Below are 15456 nucleotides of genomic sequence, written 5' to 3'. Positions count from 1 at the left end.
TTGATGCGGCACTGTCACACCCTCATTACATTTAGTCAAGTTTTGTTGTCTTTGGTCTTCAGTCTTTGGGTTCTTGCGTTCAGTGGAGAAAATGCCAACATGAAATTGCACTATGCTCTACTATTTATTGTCCTTGTCTATCAGACACGAAGAAGGGAAACTACAATCGCCCCAGGCCATAGATACTCTTTGTTTCCTGAGCCTGGACCATTGAGACGGTTACCTCATAGATCTTTTCATTCTTCAGTTTGTCGGTGTCAAAAGTTATACCCCCATTCCACACAACCGTTCTAGGTCCCGTTCCCGTACCAACCAAGGACAGCTGCCACAACAATGGAACGCTGCGCAAACGGCGTTTTTGGCATCTTTCAGCAGCGTCTGACCATACACTCTAAACAAAAGTGTTTCACTCCTGAACACCCTTTGTGTAACCACTTCTGAACACCATTTTAGTAGAACACTTTTGGAACACAAAAAGTGTTCTGTACACAAAAAAGTGTTCCAAAAGTGTTCACATCTGAACACTTTTAAGTGTTCACCCTGCTGTAACCACTTCTGAACACATAAGAGTGTTCAGGTCAACACTTTTAGAACACTTTTAGAACACTTTTGGAACACTTTTTGAACACTTTTAGAACACTTTTGGAACACTTTCATCCTGCACTGTCATTCAATTCAGAAAGACCTTAAAATCAAATTTTGTGAGCAAAGAAGTATTTTTATTTGACAAAAAGAAATGTCTGCAGCAGCCGCAGAAAAAAAGGGTCTGGGGTAGGAACTGTTGAACACATAATATACCGAGCAACAAAAGAAACGCGAAAAAATTCGTCATTGTTTGATTGACAAAATCTTCATCAATTATAGAGTTAGAATTATTAAACCACAAAAGTTTAATGAAGGCATGTTTGACCTTGCTTTTGTGTGATTATTTTGATGCTGTGACTGTTTTAACACACGGGACAAGCAGGTTTATCGTTAAACATATAATTCGCGCTCGCAGCACGTGCAAGTAGAGCAGGAGAAATCTGATGTGTGAGATGTGTTCACTAATGCATTAGCAACCAAAAGAGACCATGGCACGCTTGCTGTCAGTCTCACTTTTGAAACAGCCAGGATGCCAAGATTGACACCACCAAAATGCCAGGTCGATTTAAAGCTGGGGGTGATCCAGAAGCGCTAGCATGTGCTTTAAACGTGCATGTGTCAACAGTTTATCACCTTCTGCAATGTTCTGGTGACATTGGAAGCACTGCAGTTATGCAACGCGGTAGATTTTTTCGCATTACCCCAATAAGACAAGATCGCAATTTCCTTCCACAACGTCTTCGACATCGATTCAATTCAGCCGCTGACACTACCAGGAACATCACTGGAAGCAACCAGTGTCCGATCAGTGGCCAGAGAACGCGATGAAGGCTGACTGAGCGAGACCTCCAAAACTTCGTTAACGTTAAACCTGCTTGTCCCGTGTGTTGAAACAGTCGCAGCATCAAAATACTCACGCAACACCTGTGTCAAACATGCCTTCGTCAAAATGTTGTGGTTTGATAATTCTAACTCTATAATTGTTCGAGATTTTGTCAATCAAACATTGCAGAATTGTTTCGCGTTTCTTTTGTTGCTCGGTATATGTTGCTATTAATATGAACGGAGCTGTGGTAAACCCCATCTTGAAAGTTCACACACGAAAGTCCGATAACAAAAACACCCTTCAGAGGATTCCAGGCCCTTGGTCTTTGGTTTAGTTTTCAACTCGCTGTCCGGAACATCCTGTTCGAAATACAAGTCAGTTTTAGTACATGATGCATTTCCAACTCTTAACACGTTTGTGTTAAACGTTTGTACTTAATTGATAACACTGAAGTGTAAATTTTAACTAATAGTGGACTTCTTCTTGCTGTCAGCAGATCTCCAACAATCGCAGTTACAGGTAAACTATTGTACATTTTTGATTCCAGAACGGGCATAGGTCACATAACAGAACAAATACGTCACGTCCAATTCGCTCTCACCTTCCCAACACACAATGACACTCGCATGCACGCACATGCACACACGTGACGACTGAATGTAAAAAGTAATCCCTCTTGAAGCAGGAATCTGCCCCTAAGAACAAAAAGTAGAATTAAAATAGGTCTTTCGCAAGGATTTCATTAGCGCGTGGCCACTCTGGAAAATGGCACTCTACAAATTGTTTATATAAGGTAAGCAGTAAACCGTACTACTAATGTGGCGAGGCCTTGAGCACGCCTGTTTTCCTTAACTCGTTCTTAACCTATGTGAACCCAGGGAAAACACCTTGTCAACAATCACTGGAAGCCAAAGATCACTGTCGCAATTAATCGTGAACTCCGATGAGTATAAGTTCAAAGAAAAGGGTGTCATATTGAATGCACCCTCTAGTAATCCGTTTGTAAAGAAACTAAGTTTTGTTGGTTTGATCTATACTGTTCAAAAAAAGAAACGCATAGCTTGTAATATTTGGTTAATTTAGTTATATGGCTACAAGGATATCCACCAAACTGCAGAAAATGTTTATCTGGTCGTCGACCTTTCGTCCATTGCCACAAGTGAGCTCTGCACGTGACGCATGCGTTATCAGTGGCTACAATGTCAAAATTGCTCATTTGGCATGACCACTCGTCATGCTTCAGTGTAATCTCGTGAAACTCGGGGAATATTGAGGCAGGTTTCACAATCTTCAATCACAGACTTTCTTTTTTTTCAACAAAATCAATCTTGACAGAGATCTTTGAAATAGTGTTTTTATTAAAGCCTTACATCTTCCTGGATGGAATCAAGACAAAAACTTGTATGGAGACGCATTCTTGTCGACATAATGTGATAGCTTGTTACAGTACTCTATCAAACAAAGGGATAGACGTAAACAGAATTGGGTAACGATTTATTCAAAGAATATTGTCCAGAGGCTTTAATAAATTAAGCAATAACAATGCAAGCAAAATATCTTTTCCGAGCTCAGTGAAAAAAACAGCAAATAAGGACTAATTATGGGAATTCCGTTCTTCTGAACTGCTATTTCGCTGTGATGCACGTCATGAGCATACCTTCAACAGTAACAATGTTAATTGCACTCCATTTCTCACTTTAAAAAAAAGTAGAATCATTGACCAATAGAAAAAAACGAGTTTGGAATTTTTTTTGCATATTCTTGGGGAATAAATACCTGAAAATGTAACCCTACCCTCTAAATGGTGACATAATGACAGCGAAAAAAAATATACAGAACAAGTCATGTGAAGCGATAATAAAACATTAAGTTGGTTTGAAACTAAAAGATCAACATTGGAATCAGGGACGAGTCATTAACAATGCTAGTGAGATTTGGCTAGCCGAAACCAGAAGACCGAGACGGGTTGCCTCCGCGAAGCATATGAACAAAACGGGCGATTTTTCTCATTTGAGCAGATTTTCACACTAAGCATGACATATCTGTTTATACATTGGGATCCAGGAAATCCAAAGGATACAATGCAATAACTTTTGAATCTGTAATCAAAAGTGTTATTGTTATTTGCAATTTTTAGAATGTTATGTACCAAATTTTATAATACATTTCAAAACTTGACGAAATGTAAAACAAGTCGCGTAAAGCGATATAAAAACATGTAGTCAATCTATAGGCATCAAATTGAAGGATAAACTCCAAAAAAAACCAGTCCGATCGGCGAGACTAAATTCAGATAGTCTCGGCTAACCATACCCGAAAACCGTCACGGGTCACACTCATCTCCGCGAAGCATACTCAACCTGTTTTCTTTCATTCTGAACGCGTTTTTAAAGTAAACATAACATATGTATATATATATTTTAAATCAGGAGAAGATAAGAAGTACAATGCAGTAGTGTTTGAATCTGTAATGAAATATTCGTTTTTGATGACAATTTTAATGAGCGAACTAATTCACTTATTTTCAAGCTACCTGGCTCAAATGCAATATCAAAGTCCCGACTTAATCAAAGATTACTTAACAAGTCCGCCTCAACTATCACAAAAACGGAAATGACGTCATCAAAGACTGTGGCAGAGTACCTTAACGCAGTCCAAGTATATCCACTACTGACTGAACTGTGGCATAGTACCTGGACGCAGTCCCAGTATATCCACTACAGATTGAACTGTGGCATATAGTATGCAAGCCAGATAGGCCTACCGTGCATCCCCCCCAGGGGTTGGCAAGACTGGTCTAGAAATGATCCCTAGAGTATCCTGAACACGAAACAAAAACTTTAACAGCAAAAAGTTGGGATGCTTAGGAGTTACAGCCCTTGACGTAAGGGTACCCTCTTGTGCGCTTACTGCGGCCGTTCGAAGTTTACTGTGAATCAGCTGCTGTAAATGAACAAGAAATCATGTTCTTTTGATCCCAATTTTTTTAATTTAGTTGTCAGTGAACCTGGTAGAACCTTGAGTAATCTCTGTTATTGGTCAACAGTTTGGCATCAGTAGTGCCTGTGTCACGATACGAGATTACCCCCGAAATGAGTTTACCCTCCGAAGTTCCACTTTGTACAAAAGTAGCAGATATTCTGTATAATTTCGACTGTTAAACAGTATAAATCGGCTCTAAACGACATTGTGGTAGCTGTAAAGACATCGCAGTACAATAGTGCGTCTCCATTGATTAAAAATTAACAAAATATTACTGCCCAGGTCGGCCATTGCTTGCAACATGTGCCGCCATTGCTCGTCTTCGCTAAAATTCCAATTTCAAGGGCTTTGTGGACTATTGTAACCTGTGTTGTATCCACAGGTACGACAATGTCGTTCATAGACAATTTATACCGTATAACAGTCGAAATTATTCAGAATATCTGCTACTTTTGTACAAAGTGGAACTTCTGAGGGCAAACTAGTTACGGGGGTGTCTCGTGACACCTGCCTTATGCATTCTGAGGAGGAGCAGCCGCAGCTGGTGCAGGTCTCACTGGAATTGCTTCAAACTATCCAGCCTACCAAAAGTGGGTGAGGACAACCCACCAAAGAACAAAGTACATGCAAGTGACTATGGACATGGCTGGAATGACAAAGGATAGTGAACTGGACACTCAACACCGTGACCTTCGTCCAACAGAAGTCACCAGGAGTGAAAAGAGTGTGGCACGAACACTTGCTGCAGTAGAAAGCTTCACCAACCCGTTTGAGGTTCATGACAAAGAGAAACTGATCATGCTGTCATCAGGTGCCACAGTACCTGCTGAAATCGAGAAGGATGTCCTACGTGCAGAAGCAGCAGGCAGAAGCGAGAAGGAGAAGTTCATCACTGAGAGACTAGAAACCGGAGAACATTTCTTCGAGCCAGTGAAACGTCTCAAGCTGAAAGTCATGGCAGACACGTCAAAAAGAGTCACACTCAAGTCAACTCAAAACAAATTGACTGAATATAAGCACCAAGGAAATGTGGCCTTCCAACTTCTCGTGAAGTCTCAGGAAGGCGATCTGAACATGGATCTGAAAGAGCTCATGACCTATCAGCTGACTCCAGTCCCTTACAGCCTTGGGACAGCAGACAGTTATTTGGCTAAGACTGACAAGAGCGCTGCTTTTCACTATCTGACGAAGACTGTGGAAGACGCTGCCCCCCCCCCCTGTTGATGAGACTCTAATGATCATCGATGGCAATGCAACATTTCACGCAATGCAACAAGTTCCTCCCAACTTTCGCCAGATCTGCCAGAAGCTCTACGACATGGTACCACCAGAAACTGACTTTGTATTCAGCACCGATATGTACCAAGACTGTTCTGTGAAATCCATGGAGCGAAAGAGAAGAGGGTCTGGTGACAAGATCATCCTGAAAGGGGATAGCACAAAGCGACCAGCAGACTGGAAGGCATTTCTGGCTAATGAAGATAACAAAGTGCAGTTCATTAAACTGCTACTGGATGTCTGGAGCAAGGATTCCTTTGCTGAAAAGCACAAGGAGAGAAACGTCGTTCTCGTCTGTGAAGGGCAAGCATTCAAGCTCTCATCAGCTGATGGTAGAAAGACTGAAAAACAAGAACTTCATTCCTTGTCGTCTACCCAAGAAGAAACAGACTCGCGTGTCATCCTCTACTCCAAGTATGGACAAGATCAAGGGTACAAGTACATTCGTGTCAAGAGTCCTGACACAGATGTATGTTTCATCCTCCTGAACTTTGCCCCTCAGCTAGACGGTGTTACAATCCTGTTTGACACGGGCAAAGGCAACAAGAAGCGACTGATTGACATCAGTGACCTAGCCAGAGGACTTACACAGCCTTTCTGCACTGCACTGTTGTCTCTCCATGCTTTCACAGGCTGTGATTCAACCAGCGCCTTCAAGGGCAAAGGCAAAGTGAAGGCTGTGAAGGTTCTGCAGCAGAAGCCAGCATTTGTGAAGACGCTCGCTCAGCTTGGCAACACGTGGGACATGCAGGATGAAATAATTGATGACTTGGAGTCCTTCACATGCTGTATCTATGGCAGGTCACGATTCAGCAAGGTTAATGAGCTGAGGCATCACTTGCTGAAAGAGAAGTGTGGCGAAGAGGTGGTAAATGCCAGTCAGAATGTCGACTTGGCTACTTTGCCACCTTCTCGACGCAGTCTGAAGCAACATATTCGCCGCTGCAACTATCAAGTGGCCATCTGGAAGCGAGGTGACCAGCCTGTGCCAGACATTCCTAACCCCACAGAAGGTCATGGCTGGGTGATGAACAATGGCATTTTAGAGCCACTCTGGACAGAAGAGGAAGAAGAGCTGACCTTACCCCAGACTGTCATTGACGATCTCCTCAATGATGTCCCTGACTCAGATGCGGAAGAAGAGGAAGACGACACAGAGTGCTTCTTGCAGAATGGCCTGGATGACTCCAGCTCAGAAGACTCTGATTAAAATTAGAAACACTGAACAATACTTCGTGTGATTGCTTGTTCATTTACAGCAGCTGTTTCACAGTAAAATTTGAACGGCCGCAGTAAGTGCACGAGGGGGCACCCTTACATCAAGGGCTGTAACTCCTATGCATCCCAACCTTTTGCTGTTTACGTTTTTGTTTCGTGTTCAGAACACTCTAAGGAACATATTTAGGCAAGTCCCGTCAACCCCTGGAGGGGTGCATGGTAGATTTCTTGTTCATTTACAGCAGTTGATTCACAGTAAACTTCGAACGGCCGCAGTAAGCGCACAAGAGGGTACCCTTACGTCAAGGGCTGTAACTCCTAAGCATCCCAACTTTTTGCTGTTAAAGTTTTTGTTTCGTGTTCAGGATACTCTAGGGATCATTTCTAGACCAGTCTTGCCAACCCCTGGGGGGGGTGCACGGTAGGTATACTTGGCTTGTGGACTAATAGTACATGGACGCTGTCCCAGTATATCCACTACAGACTGAACCTTAATGTCTTGCATTTTCTACAACAACTACTCTGCACACATAAGAAAATTAACCCAACCCCTCTCGCACGCACACATGCAAGTACGCACGCATCAACACTCACGCATCAACACTCACACACACACACACACACACACACACACACACACACACACACACACATAAGCTAACACAAACGAACACGTGCGCACAACGCTCGCGCACACGCTTACACACACACACACACACACTCGCACGCACGCACGCACGCACGCACGCACACACACACACACACACTGACACACACACACAAACGAACACGTGCGCGCAACGCTCGGCCGCACGCACACACACACACACACACACACACACACACACACACACACACACACACACAGCTAGATAATACATCATCTGATATGTTTCCTTGTTCATATGCTTTTTTCAAGTCATAAACGTAAACAATGAATGGTTTTACTGGGATTTTGTGCAGCGTTTTGTATTATCTGCGTTGTTGTCGGATTTAAATACTCTCTCAAAAACTGGGTATCTAATCACGACCGATAAGATTTTCCCCTTTTCGATTAAAAAGTACAATGAGATTTAGTCAGAACCATAACATTATTCTTCCAAAAACACTTATTAACATCCATGTAAAAGAAACACAACTCTGTTCATCAAATTATCTCACCCTTTGCAAGAAACGTATGGCGAAGGCACATTTCGCGCCGCGGTGCAGATGACGCAATTAACTCTCGTGACGAAACGATTGGTTCGTGACGTCGCGTCATCAACCGTTCATGAATGGCCCTTGTATGAATGGCATTCTTTCTGTTGGGATGACGTGTGAACCTCATCATTAGTGACTTGGAAAATCGGTCGGATTTAGGTATCCCCGAAGTCGGTCGGAATTGGATACACTTACCCTACACTCTTCCACACTGACAGGCGCGCGCGCACGTACGCACGCACATATGCAACAATAACAATGACAAAAATCAAACTTTTAAAAGCACTTGAAAGTTAATAAACAAAGCAACTATTGATTCCCTACGATTATATGATCGTGACTGGCTCTCTTTCCAAGTTGGAACGTTTTCAATCTGCTGTCTGACGTCATCAAAGTGTTGAAAAACGTACGGCGATGTCTATAAAACTCTCACTTGACCACAACATTCACAATGCAGTGCATTCAAGGATTGAAAAAAACACTGGCGTTGATCAGACACAGTCACTGAATGTTGTTATTTTACAAATGAATCTGCTTAACATTTGGTAAGAAATGACCGTCAATAGTGCCGGGCGGTCGTGAGAATTCAAGGTTTTCAGAGACAGACAGTAAATAACGTGCTCTGAAATAAATACATGCCGAAAAATTCTTTAGTCAGCCAGTTGATCATCTGCCTGACAACGGATAGGAAGTATAAAATTGGTCGCATCATGGCAATTTGCTGTGTATGGCGGTCATAGCAGACGATTTGTCTTCAGGACGGTCGTGAGAAAAAATGAGACAGACACCTTGCCCGAGTGACTAGACAGTAAATAACGTGCTCTGAAATAAACACATGCCGAAAAATTCTTTAGTCAGCCAGTTGATCATCTGCCTGACAACGGATAGGAAGTGTAAAATTGGTTGCATCATGACAATTTGCTGTGTATGGCGGTTATAGCAGACGATTTGTCTGCAGGGCGGTCGTGAGAAAAAATGAGACAGACACCTTGCCCGAGTGACAAAATGACCAAGCGCAAGTAGAATAAGCCGTAGTTAGCCTTTCAAAACCCTTTCATGTCGTGATTTGATGCAAATTGCTACTTATTAAAAGCATGTTACGTCCAAACCTTTTAACAGCCATTCCAACTGAACAGATTTGTAATTAACGTTTTTGAGACAGACACATTTAGAAAAAAGACCGTTTACTTCACATGCGATTGTATCGACTAAACATAAACACATTCATTGTTTTTTTTAACTAAGTGTGTTCATCTATCTCTGTTCTTTGGTTTCTAATGTACTTTTCACTGGATTTCTTTGTGTGTTTTTGTACTGGTGCCTTTGTCTATTGCAATGTGGCTAAAAAGGGAAATCGTGTCTGTCTCATTTCTCACGACCGACCTACCTTTTTCGCTGGTGGGGAATACAAACTTGACTTAAATTCGATCAAAGTTTATTTTTCATATGTAAATTCCGAAGACATTCGACACAGACCAGTGAAAATTCACGACTAAACAAAACGAAACATTTTATTTAATATCAAAGTCAGGGACATACCCGACTCTGAAGACTGTGAAACCTGTCTAGAGCTCTCACCATGTCTTCCAAAACCCATAAAAGCGGATTGTTCGCCACAAAGAAATCAGACGACAATTCAGCGACGAAAGATGGCCCGATTGAGCAGAGAAGACCGCCAAATTGCATTGGGTCGTTTACAAGCAGGCCAAAGTCAAAGTGCAATCGCCAGGCACTTCCACGTGTCCCAGAGCACCATCAGTAGACTGTGGGTCAGGTTTCAAGCCACTGGCTCCGTTGCTGACTTGCCACGAGCGGGAAGACCAAGGGCGACAACTGCTGCTCACGACCGCTTCATACGGCTCCGCCACCTCCGGAATCGTTTCCTGTCGGCCTCATCTTCTGTCCAGGCTCTCCCCGGGCCACACCGATTATCGGACCAGACCGTGCGGAACCGCCTGCATGAAGCTGGTTTGAGAGCTCGCAGACCTCACAGAGGAGCTGTCCTCACCCGCCGCCATCGCCAGAACCGAGTGCAGTGGGGCAACCAGCACCTTCGCTGGACCGTCCGGAATCACTGGAGACACGTGTGGTTCAGCGACGAGTCCTACTTCCTGCTCCAGCGACATGATGGTCGGAGGAGGGTCTACCGGAGAGTAAACGAACGTTACGCGCCCAACTGTGTGGATGAGGCACCCGTTCATGGTGGTGGAGGCGTCATGGTGTGGAGGGCGATCAATACCGCTGGAAGGAGCACCCTGGTGCACGTCCAAGGGCGCATAACCGCCCAGCGATACGTGGAGGAAATTCTGCGCCCACACGCCCTTCCTCTTCTGGCTGACCAGGATGCCATATTTCAGCAGGACAACGCTCGCCCGCACACAGCACGACTCACCACCCAGTTCCTCACCGACCACCATGTCCAGGTGCTTCCCTGGCCATCCATGTCGCCAGACATGAACCCGATAGAACACCTCTGGGATGAATTGGACAGACGTGTGCGCAGGCGAGAAGAAGCGCCGGCAAATCACCGCGATCTATTGCAGGCACTTCAGGAGGAGTGGGACACCATCCCACAGCAAGATATCCGGCATCTGATCCAGTCCATGCCCAGAAGGTGCCGGGCAGTTGTTGCTGCTCAAGGCAGTCACACCCCCTACTGACTTGACAGCCTCGGCACCCAATCGTATTGATTGACTGATTGATTTGAAGATGCAAATGAACTGTGTGTGCATTCAACTGTGTCCATACCAAATTTCAAACAAATAATCTAAATATTGGATTTTCTGTTAATTTTTTCGAAAAATAAAACAAATTTGGCAAGTAGCAACTATGCGTTTCTTTTTTTGAACAGTATAAATAATGAGTTATAAGGAAATCATTTATTATGTAATGTATTCTATATTATAGAATGCATTCTATAACGTCCCGAACTGCCTTATATGATAAAATGCATTCTATAACACAAAATACCAAAATGCTTTTTATGATAGAATGCGTTCTTTAACGTCCTGAAATGCATTATAATTTATATGCATAATGTCCCGAAACTACAACAGGCCAGCCCCGCAAAGGAAAGCAGAACTACACACACACACACACACACACACACACACACACACACACACACACACACAGCCACACACACGCACAGAGAGACAGAGAGAGAGAGCTGTGTGTGAGAGTGTTTGTAGATCTGCTTTCGAAGCAGGGACCATACTGAGCTGGCCTGTAGAAGTTTTGGGGCGCTTTATGGAATGCATTCTATCATAAGAATGCATTGTTGGACGTTATAGAATGCATATTATAGAATACATTTCTGGGCAAATGACAAGTATGATTGAATGCATTCTATATTATACAATGTCTTCTATTTTATAGAATGCATTCTATAAATATAGAATGTGTTCTATGATATGGAATGCATTCTTTAATAAAAAATGCATTCTAATTTCTATCGTAACTTTCTAAAACATTTCATTATTCAGATCAAACTAACAAAAACTGAATTTCTTTACAAACGGATCGCTTTTAACTCACGTGATCTAAACCTACGTGAACCGAAGGAAAACACCTTGTCAGCGACCATTGGAGGCCAGCGATCACTGTCAAAACCAATCATAAACTCCGATGAGAATATGTTCAAAAGAAAAGGGTGTCATATTGAATGCACCCTGCATACACTGTTAGCGGCAATGGCAGATCCAAGCGGATCAGCAGCGTGTTGTCTGTTGGCCATGCTTTGACTAAAGTGTTTACGGCACTAGTCTACCATAACGAATGAAAATTCTGAGTAGACTTCGTTCAGGAAAACATCTATTTTATCATTGCAGGCCTCAGCACTCACTGAACTTAAAAATATGTATATTGTTTCCACCTTTTAAGGAGAAGACTGCAAAATAAGGCAGCATTCTGAAAATGTAACTGCGCTTTATCCCCCACTCTGCTTCTTTCTCTCTGTAAACTTGTAGGGCTAGTTATTTTTCGGTAACTTACCCAACAACCAAAATCACTTACCCAACAACGGGCCTGAATCCTCGATAGCTCATGGGTAGAGACTGTACACATTGTGGATCTACTTTTTGCGACTCAAAAGTTCAGAACACTCTAACGTACAAAATATACATTTCTGGAGCAAACAATACAACCATACCGCATTTAAACCAGCAACTACAGGCTTGAACACATGAATCTCAATATAAAATCCATGAGTTTGGTTGTTTTCTGAATTCAGATCTGCCGTGCACAATCGTTTATCGCTAGCAAGATTCCAAGGAAAAGTAACTCTCATACTTTGTCTAGCGACACGAGTAGTTCCCCTTCCAGATTTCGGCTGCATCGTGACAAGACTGCAATCCGACGGTCAGTTTTCAACAATATTTCATTTTATAAACAGATCACACGCAATCAGTTGCAAACATTTAATCAACTTGAAGAACATGCAGCGGTTTCATACACTATTTTGCCCCAGAAAACTAAACTTCATACAGTTTTTAGCGTTGGAACACGGGTGTAAAACTTCGTCTGCTAGTCACATTCGAGGAAAGAACATTTCCTGAGCGATACCAAAACATGTACAGAACACACACTATCTGCCTTTACCGCCACCGCAGAATGACAACATAACTGTGTACTTGATTTTAGTTCAAAACATGGAAACTGACAAGAAGTGTGAACAAATTTGAATGATTTGCACGGAACTATACAACCGCGCATTAATCGATCGCCTGCGCAGGTAGACTGGTTGCAGGTGAATATGATTTGATCAAACTTTCGCACAAAAACTCCTCTTTTCTTTGAATAACTGAAGAAAGGAGGGATAAAGAGGTTACATACCTCGTCTCAGTGATTATCAAAAATAATGGTCTCAGTTCGCGGTCATGAAAAAGCTCGCTGAAGCTCGCATTTTTCATGATCCGCTAACTTCGACCATTATTTTTGATAATCACTGAGACTCGGCATGTAACCTCTACGTATCCCACAGAAAGCTTAAACTTACATGAAGTGCATCCACAATGTTTCGTCGCATTACTGTTAGCTCCATCTCCAGAAAGTGAACTGCCTCAGCCAAGCAGTATGGTTCCTGCACACACAAGATGCATGTTAAGAAATCAAACACTATTTTACTGAAGTTCCACATCGTAGCAACACTGACAAGTGTTCTCATTCTCATACTTTTGTTTTATGTGAAACTGTGTATCAACATTTAGATTTCTGTCAAATGTGGAAGGAGAGGGGGCTGGCTGTGTGTGTGTGTGTGCGTGTCTGTGTGTGTGTGTGTGTGTGTGCATGTGTGTGTGTGTGTGTGTCCACATATGAGTTTGGCGACTGTCTGGTGTGTTTTGCACGGAGATATTAATTTTGAAACAGAGTATTTCAGCATATAGTATAATCAATGATTCTGCAACCGCCGGCACAATTGGCCTAGTGGTAAGGCGTCCGCCCGGTGATCGGGAGGTCGTGGGTTCGAACCCCGGCCGGGTCGTACCTAAAACTTTAAAATTGGCAATCTAGTGGCTGCTCCGCCTGGCGTCTGGCATTATGGGGTTAGTGTGACTGCTTGGTCTGGTGTCAGAATAATGTGACTAGGTGAGACATGAAGCCTGTGCTGCGACTTCTGTCTTGTGTGTGGCGCACATTAAATGTCAAAGCAGCACCGCCCTGATGTGGCCCTTCGTGGTCGGCTGGGCGTTAAGCAAACAAACAAACAAACAAAACATCAGATCAATTTGAAAGTCAATATTTCTCTGCAAAACTACACACTATATGCAAATGCAGGACATGCGTACCTTGGCAAACACGTCTGGGTTGATCTCCTTCCGTGCCTCATGTTCATCCTAAGGGCAATTCAGAAGAAATGTGCGCAGGTTACGCCCACATCGATTTGCCGCATCAGCTCAAACGGCTTCCCAGTTCCCTGAAAGTGTGATAGATCTGTGAAATCAAATACAACCAATCATGCATAGAATTATTCTGAATTGCGCACACAAGCAACCTGGCCACTATTATGATGAGTGTTTTTCATTAATGTATGCTGTTTTTAGCCTACTGCTTCACTTTATCTAGCGTGCAGATCGTACATCTATGATCTAACCAAAGGAAGAAGAAGAATCCGAAAATCTGCCAATGTATTGCTCTGACCACAGGCGGAAGGTATCGTTCACTGGACCACCATTATAATTATAAGGAACCCCTGGACAGTTTTTGTTTGTTTGTTTGCTTAACGCCCAGCCGACCACGAAGGGCCATATCAGGGCGGTGCTGCTTTGACATATAACGTGCGCCACACACAAGACAGAAGTCGCAGCACAGGCTTCATGTCTCACCCAGTCACATTATTCTGACACCGGACCAACCAGTCCTAGCACTAACCCCATAATGCCAGAGGCCAGGCGGAGCAGCCACTAGATTGCCAATTTTAAAGTCTTAGGTATGACCCGGCCGGGGTTCGAACCCACGACCTCCCGATCACGGGGCGGACGCCTTACCACTAGGCCAACCGTGCCGGTACCCCTGGACATACACGTATAACAATAACAAACAAGTCGCGTAAGGCGAAAATACAATATTTAGTCAAGTAGCTGCCATTTTTCAGCAAGACCGTATACTCGTAGCATCGTCAGTCCACCGCTCATGGCAAAGGCAGTGAAATTGACAAGAAGAGCGGGGTAGTAGTTGCGCTAAGAAGGATAGCACGCTTTTCTGTACCTCTCTTTGTTTTAACTTTCTGAGCGTGTTTTTAATCCAAACATATCATATCTATATGTTTTTGGAATCAGGAACCGACAAGGAATAAGATGAAAGTGTTTTTAAATTGATTTCGACAAATTAATTTTGATAATAATTTTTATATATTTAATTTTCAGAGCTTGTTTTTAATCCGAATATAACATATTTATATGTTTTTGGAATCAGCAAATGATGGAGAATAAGATCAACGTAAATTTGGATCGTTTTATAAATTTTTATTTTTTTTTACAATTTTCAGATTTTTAATGACCAAAGTCATTAATTAATTTTTAAGCCACCAAGCTGAAATGCAATACCGAACCCCGGGCTTCGTCGAAGATTACTTGACCAAAATTTGAACCAATTTGGTTGAAAAATGAGGGCGTGACAGTGCCGCCTCAACTTTCACGAAAAGCCGGATATGACGTCATGAAAGACATTTATCAAAAAAATGAAAAAAACGTTCGGGGATTTCATACCCAGAAACTCTCATGTCAAATTTCATAAAGATCGGTCCAGTAGTTTAGTCTGAATCGCTCTACACACACACACAGACACACAGACACACAGACACACAGACACACGCACATACACCACGACCCTCGTTTCGATTCCCCCTCGATGTTAAAATATTTAGTCAA

At 42.9% G+C, this 15456-nt stretch overlaps 1 long non-coding RNA gene across 1 annotated transcript; it reads right to left on the bottom strand.

Moving 5' to 3' along the window:
* Positions 1-1714: 1714 nt before the first annotated feature.
* On the bottom strand, positions 1715-14589 carry LOC138950547 (uncharacterized). The gene is made up of 3 exons (XR_011450716.1): positions 13876-14589; positions 13086-13169; positions 1715-1770 (listed from the first exon to the last, which is right to left on the bottom strand). It is a non-coding gene; the product is annotated as an uncharacterized lncRNA (long non-coding RNA).
* Positions 14590-15456: the final 867 nt, after the last annotated feature.

Source organism: Littorina saxatilis, linkage group LG16 (assembly GCF_037325665.1).
Source record: "Littorina saxatilis isolate snail1 linkage group LG16, US_GU_Lsax_2.0, whole genome shotgun sequence".
NCBI lineage: Eukaryota > Metazoa > Mollusca > Gastropoda > Littorinimorpha > Littorinidae > Littorina > Littorina saxatilis.
This window is presented reverse-complemented; position numbering and strand designations above follow the sequence as displayed.